The sequence below is a fragment of the Littorina saxatilis genome, linkage group LG7 (assembly GCF_037325665.1).
Source record: "Littorina saxatilis isolate snail1 linkage group LG7, US_GU_Lsax_2.0, whole genome shotgun sequence".
NCBI lineage: Eukaryota > Metazoa > Mollusca > Gastropoda > Littorinimorpha > Littorinidae > Littorina > Littorina saxatilis.
The window spans coordinates 25022930-25030429 of record NC_090251.1 but is presented as its reverse complement, the minus strand read 5'-3'; positions in this window follow the sequence as shown (position 1 = coordinate 25030429).

Below are 7500 nucleotides of genomic sequence, written 5' to 3'. Positions count from 1 at the left end.
TTCCCCTATGTTTCGAAATGTATTTAGGTTTTAAAGCACTATCTTTTGTAAAGTGAAGCCAGTCCTCCTGCTTGATAGCATTATTTGCGACGCAGGATCCAATGGTATAATTTTGGAAGCGATTTAAGGGTCCTTTATCTTAGGTTGTATACCTTTTTTGCATGTCGATGGTGGTGCATAACACAACAATCACAACGTTTAAACAGTTAAAGCATTTAAACTAAAACTATGTGAAAAGACTCACGAAATTAAAAAACATTCTTCACCATACTCACCGTCAGTGGCTTTCAGTGCTTTTTCAAGTTCTATTGATGATGCTGTTTGAGAGGAATGCTTTTCATGCGTTCAGTGCTTGCACGATAGAAGCAACTTGGAAAGTCGTAGCACTTTTGGCAACAAAATGACATGGCATTGTCTAAAGGATACTACTTTACACCTTCAACAAATCCTAAGCTACCAGAATGGAATGAACGAATCAATGACAGAACGAATCAATGAGAGAACGAATCAATGAACGAATGAATCAATGAATCAATCAATCAAGGAATCAATCAATCAATCAATCAATCAATCAAGGAATCAATGAATCAATCAATCAAGGAATCAATCAATCAATCAATCAAGGAATCAATGAATGAATCAATCAAGGAATCAAGGAATCAATCAATCAAGGAATCAATCAATCAATCAATCAATCAATCAATCAATCAATCAATCAAGGAATCAATCAATCAATCAATCAATCAATCAATCAATCAATCCATCAATCCATCAATCAATCAAGGAATCAATCAAGGAATCAATCAATCAATCAATCAATCAATCAATCAATCAAGGAATCAATCAAGGAATCAATCAATCAATCAAGGAATCAATCAATCAATCAATCAAGGAATCCTTCCTTCGATCCATACATTCAATAATCAGAAAATCAGTCAATAAGAAAAAACAAAACATGTTCTGAAAAGTATGCACATCTTGCTTCTTTTTTGTCCGATGGCGACTTGTATCAGAGAAATTGTTCGACTGTATTCTGCTGTTCTGTGGTTGCAATAATGTATGCGCCAGATTGTGAAAGCTCGCACGCTGTGACTATAGTCACTAGCACCTTTGAGATATTTAGGGGGACAATGACCGATGTAACTTACATTTCTTAATGGACTACAGCAACATTACCTCTGTTTAATGAACCCGCGTAGCTGGTGGCAACACGTAATGGTGTTGAACATATCCCTGAGGCGAGTGAGATGAACACTGCTTTATTGAAACATCAAGAGGATCAGAGGTGAGAGCTTATAGATGCTGTAGCCATAGTAGTGTACTTACTGTGCTGAGTTTTATCTGCGTTTTAGAACGTATTTATGCTGTAGCCATAGTGGTGTACTTACTGTGCTGAGTTTTATCTGCGTTTTATTGCATTCCGAAGCTATTGTGGTGGACATCATGTTGTGGGTTGTATCGACGTTTTATTGTAAGTTGATGCTATTGTGATGCTCATGCTGTGCTGATCGAGTTTCTTCTCTTCTTCTTCTTCTTCTTCGTTCATGGGCTGAAACTCCCACGTTCACTCGTAGTTGTATACACGAGTGGGTTTTTACGTGTATGACCTTTTTCATACCGCCATTCAGGCAGCCATACGCCGCATTCGGGGGAAGCAGCAATCATCAAACGATTGCTCCCGCGTTATGTGTTGAACGAAGTTCCTCCGATGGACAGCCTGGGTTAAATGTGTTCTAAAACCACACACTAAAAAAAACAAAAAAAACCGGCGTTGCAGTGGACAAGACGTAATAATTGTGACCCTCCACCACGAAATGAGTCGCATGTCACCTTTGCATGATTTTCATATTTTTACATTTTCCTAAAGAGTTTTTTATGCTCTATCCAGTAGTGAAAACCGTTTTAAAAAAGAGCGAAAACTGTTTGAGTTATAAACCTGGGACTAAGGTGACCCTCACACTGTTACCAGACACTCCCCGGACTTATATTGAGCCTAGCGCAGAACCGCGCGAGGTGACATGCGACCCATTTTGTGGTGGAGGGTCACAATCATTATTCAATATAATTATTTGAAAATGGCGAGAGGGTGTTGAAAGGACGCTTTGGTTTAAACAAAACTTTATTCAATTTTAATCATGACAAGAACAATGCATGGATGATTACATACTCAAGCATATAATGCTTATTTTAAGCAATCATAGTAATTACAAAACAAAGGACGCTTTGATGCAACTCACTTCGTTACGGCAGTAATTCGTGTGGTGACTGCATGAATACATAATGAAGTTACCAGGCGTAGCAAGGATATCATAAACAGAAAAGATCTTGAGACTAAACTGTCTTCCCAGAAATGGCATTATGTTGATCGTTTAGAACAAATCTGACGTCCGAGGGCCTGTCAAATTAAACGATGAACACTATTGGAATTAACGAAAGCCGACAATTGAAATGTGAATACGGATTTGGGAAGCATTTTAGGCTAAGAGATGAAGGTCAGTGTCTTTAACTTATATTTATTTTAATTTTATTTTATGTTTAATTGTATTGTTTAATTTGTTAAAGCGGGAATAAAAAAAACAAGAAAGGTAGGTTGTTGGAATGTTAGTTATTGACAAAACAATACATTCACTATATGAATTGTGAATACTATTGTGAATGTATTGTTTTGTCAATAACAAACGTTCCAACAACCTACTTTTCTTGTTTTTTGATTCTGAATTTTGGAACGTTGGCAGTCTCTTTGTTTTTTGGATTTGTTAAAGCGGGAGTTGTGTACCTGTATTTTAGGGGTGGATTGGATTGTTGATGAACAAAGCGTTCATTAAAGTAATCTCTTCCCACTCCAGCCCCCCCCCCCCCCCCCCCCGATCCCCCCACCATCCCCGCCAACCCATCCCCTCCCTTGGAAACCAATAATTCTAAACATGGAAAATATTTGTTCAAAATGCTTATGCAGCACTTCAAATTAAACTCCGGATCTCACAAAGTATTTGGAGACGGTCATTATATCTTCAAACACACCCCCCACCCAGACGTCCTACTTTTTCACCAGCTGTGTCTGTTCACTTTCTAAAGAGTATCACTGTTGAAAGTCGGTTCTTTACGTTCACTCCTGTTTTGATTATTCATTGTGTACGACCTCAAAGATTTCCTGGTACCCCTCCTGAGAAGGCGGCTTGAGAGCAACTTGCGTTCCTCACACCCTACTTTCCGTTTCCGGTCGGACCAGAAACGTTCCTTGATTGGACGACATCGTGGAGTGTCAGAAGCGTTCTGATTCTTTGTGGTGGATCTGTGTACTGGTTTCATACTGGTTCTTTGTCACATCTTATGACCGTGTCTCTGTCTCTATGATCTCTCTCTCTCTCTCTCTCTCTCTCTCTCTCTCTCTCTCTCTCTCTCTCTCTCTCTCTCTCTCTGTGTCTCTGTCTGTCTGTCTGTCTCTCTCTCTCTCTGTCTCTATCTCTCTCTCTCTCTCTCTCTCTCTCTCTCTCTCTCTCTCTCTCTCTCTCTCTCTCTCTCTCTCTCTTGTTATTGAGTTACCCCTCAATGGGCGAGGGCCGGATGAAAAAAAACAACCATGTTTGCATTGCTTATTCTGTCACCCTCGAAAAATAAAGTTTAATTCAATTTAGTTCAATTCAATTCAATTCAATTCTCTCTCTCTCTCTCTCTCTCTCTCTCTCTCTCTCTCTCTCTCTCTCTCTCTCTCTCTCTGTCTGTCTGTCTGTCTGTCTGTCTGTCTGTCTGTCTGTCTGTCTCTCTCTCTCTCTCTCTCTCTCTCTCTCTCTCTCTCTCTCTCTCTCTCTCTCTCTCTCTCTCTCTCTCTTGCAATTAGAGTATAGCCATGAAAAGCAGTTATGGAAATTAAATACACCAAACATGCTTTGTTGATAAAAATCGTTTGATATTTCGATGCCTACCCAGTTAGGGGGAAAAAAGCGTGCTGAGCAGGGTTTATGTGCTCTAGAAATGTTATACAATTATGTCTGGCGAGATTATGTATCTCACTGTGTTCTTTTTTATGACAAGCAAGCTGCACACGTTCATCTGCTTTACTTTTTTTGTATACGCAGGCGGTTCCTGGATTTCTTTTTAACTTGTCTGTGGTTTTCCGATATCATTATGTGTCTAGTTCGCTTCCTGTAGGGCCTATACTGTGTGTGTCATTGGTCCTCCTTAGATGTCGATTTCTGTTCGTGTATGTGCCAGCATCTATCTTTCTGTCTGGCTGTCTGTCTGTCTGTCAGTCTTTCGGTCGGTCTGTCTGTCTGTCTGTCTGTCTGTCTGTCTGTCTGTCTGTTTCTCTGTCTTTCTGTCTGGCTGTCTGTCTGTCTGTCAGTCTTTCGGTCGGTCTATCTACCTGTCTGTCTGTCTGTCTGTCTGTCTGTCTATCTGTCTGTCTGTTTCTCTGTCTTTCTGTCTGTGTCTGTCAGTCTGTCGGTCGGTCGGTCGGTCTATCTACCTGTCTGTCTGTCTGTCTGTGTGTCTGTCTGTCTGTCTGTGTGTCTGTCTGTCTGTCTGTCTGTCTGTCTGTCTGTCTGTCTGCCTTGCCTGTCTGTCTTTCTGTCTGTCTGTCGGTCGGTCTGCCTGCCTGCCTTGCCTGTCTCGCACAAGTCTACTAAAACGTGTCTCTCAGGCGGTCTTCGCCTATCCTATCCGTCTGTCTGTCGTTAGATCGTCTCAATTTCTTCTCATTTCTGTGGATTTTTGCCTTTTTTGCTGGCTTCCGTTCATCGCTCTTCCTATGGAATCATTTCCATCCCACTGCGTAAGACGTGAAGGCCATTGTGTTATGAAATATTTGTATCCTCCCCAGTTTCGGTTTTTGTCTGTCTGCCTATCTGTCTGCATGCCTGTCTGTCTGTCCGTCTGTCGGTCGGTCGGTCGGTCGGTCGGTTGGTCTGTCGGTCTGTCGGTCTGTCTATCGGTCCGTCTGTCTCGCATATATCTAGACATATGTCTACTAATACGTGTCTTTCAGGCGGACTTTACTTGTCCGTCTGTCTGTCGTTAGAGTGTCTCAATTAGCCTTTTCTGTTCATTTCTGTGATTTGTTGCCTTTCTTGCTGGATTCCGTTCATCGCTCTCCCAATTGAATCATTTCCATCCCACTGCGTAAGACGTGAAATCGAAGGCCGTTGTGTTATCAAATGTTTTTATCATCCCCAGTTTCGGTGTTGCAAATGTTTGCGTAGGCGTTAACAACTGGGCAAAGCCGCGGTGATCTTGTCCCCAAGAGCAAACGAAATTAGCACATTCTTTTTTTCCCCCTGCGAATGACAGAAATGTCTATTGTAACATGCCAGTCAAAATATCTGTGTGCACAAGCGACGAGATTAAGTCAATCGGCACTTTATTCCTGTCTTTGGAAACTTCTTGGAGTTGTCCAAATGTTGACGTCAGCACGTAAACAATTGCCGTCCCCCAGAGAGAGAGAGAGAGAGAGAGAGAGAGAGAGGGAGAGGGAGAGGGAGAGGGAGAGATGGAGGGATGGAGGGCATTTGAGAGTATAGCCATGTAAAGTAGTCATGAAAGTTACATTCACCAAAAAGGCCGTGTTGATACGAAGAATCATTTCATATATTTGATGCTTTCCCATTTATCGAAACAATGAAAACAACATCTGGGGATATCACACCCAGGAACTCTCATGTAAAATTTTATAAAGATCTGTCTTGTAGTTAATATTTACTCTGAATCGCTCTACACAGACACACACAGACAGACAGACACACATACACCACGACCCTCGTCTCGATTCCCCCTCTATGTTAAAAAGCGCGCTTTCCTATTAAGCGCTGTGCGCTACTGCGCTATACTGGCTTGTAACTTCAAGCGATTAACATACGCAGCGGCAAAACTCTTTGCACGTGGACTTTGCTAAGACCAGCTGAAAGTGTCTCGGTTTAGCTGTAGTAGTATTCGTGATGACAGATGTTCGGTTTTCAGTGTTGATCTTGTCTTTACACCCCCGGTATAGGGGTGTGTGTAGGATTCGGTCGATGTGTTTGTGTGTTTGTGTGTTTGTGTTCGCATATAGATCTCAAGAATGAACGGACCGATCGTCACCAAACTTGGTGAACAGGTTCTATACATTCCTGAGACGGTCCTTACAAAAATTGGGACCAGTCAAACACACGGTTAGGGAGTTATTGGTGGATTAAGATTCTACAAGGACTTATAGAGGGACATATTAATGGTCAAAGGGAAATAACCTTCTCAGTTGGTGGCAGTGAGAATGGTTATTTCCCTTTGTCCAACGGGGGTGTTTTTCCTACCTCGGAGGAATTTCTTGTTTAGTTTTATGTCGACATTTTATTGTCATGAAATGCAGTTTCATTCTGTGAGTCCGACAGATTGACTAAATGTATTAATTTCGCTTCACGCGACTTTTTTCATTTGTGTTGTTTGTGTTTCTTTGTCTCGGTATTGTTCTTGTCTCGGTATTGTTCTTGTCTCGGTATTGTTCTTGTTTTTGTTTTTGTTTTTTAAACACCATTAGGATCATGCTATCTTTTCATTTATTAATGTCCGTCTGTCTCCCTGTTTGATTGCTTGTCTGTCTGCCTGACTATTTTTCTGTCTGTCTGTGTCTGTCTGTCTGTCTGTCTGCCTGACTATTTTTCTGTCTATCTGTGTCTGTCTGTCTGCCTGTCTGCCTGTCTGTCTGTCTGTCTGTCTGTCTGTCTCTCTCTCTCTGTCTCTGTCTCTCTCTCTGTCTCTCTGTCTCTGTCTCTCTGTCTCTGTCTCTGTCTCTCTCTCTCTGTCTCTCTCTCTCTCTCTCTCTCTCTCTCTCTCTCTCTCTCAATCTCTCTTTATCGCACACATTAAGGGGAAAGGAAGGGCGCGGAGTGCGGGTTTGCATTCTGCTTTTTTATCGTCAATTTCCTTTCCTACATCAGCATATTTATTTCTACCCACAAATGCACCGCAGATGCAATATTTGGCAACATCTTTGTCTCTTCGTCACAAACAAACAAAACAAGGAGAGGCATTTTATGCACTGTAATAAAGACGAGAAAGATGCGAAAATGGAGGCGATGCATATTCCAGATTATTTCACAATAGCATAAAGACAAATGCAATACGAATAATTACCATAAAGACCTACACTGCAAGTCCAGCAGAGACAAGACAAGACTTAGATGTAGTGTTGTAAATGATGCATGCAACCTGCGGTCTTCACAGCGCCCCCGAGGAAGGCATCTATACGATGTCATAAAGATGAATCCACCGTCAGCAAGAACGACAGACAGAGGGGGAGGGGCTGGATGGGTGTGACAGGGGGGGGGGGGGCGAACTTTGCGAGGACGCAAGAAGCATAGACTCCCCCCCCCCCCCACGCACACACACAAAAACATATACATACTACATACACACATACATACAGACACACACAGACACACACACAGACACACACACAGACACACACACACACAAACACATTCAAACACACTCACACACACACACACACGCATACACACACGCAAACACACA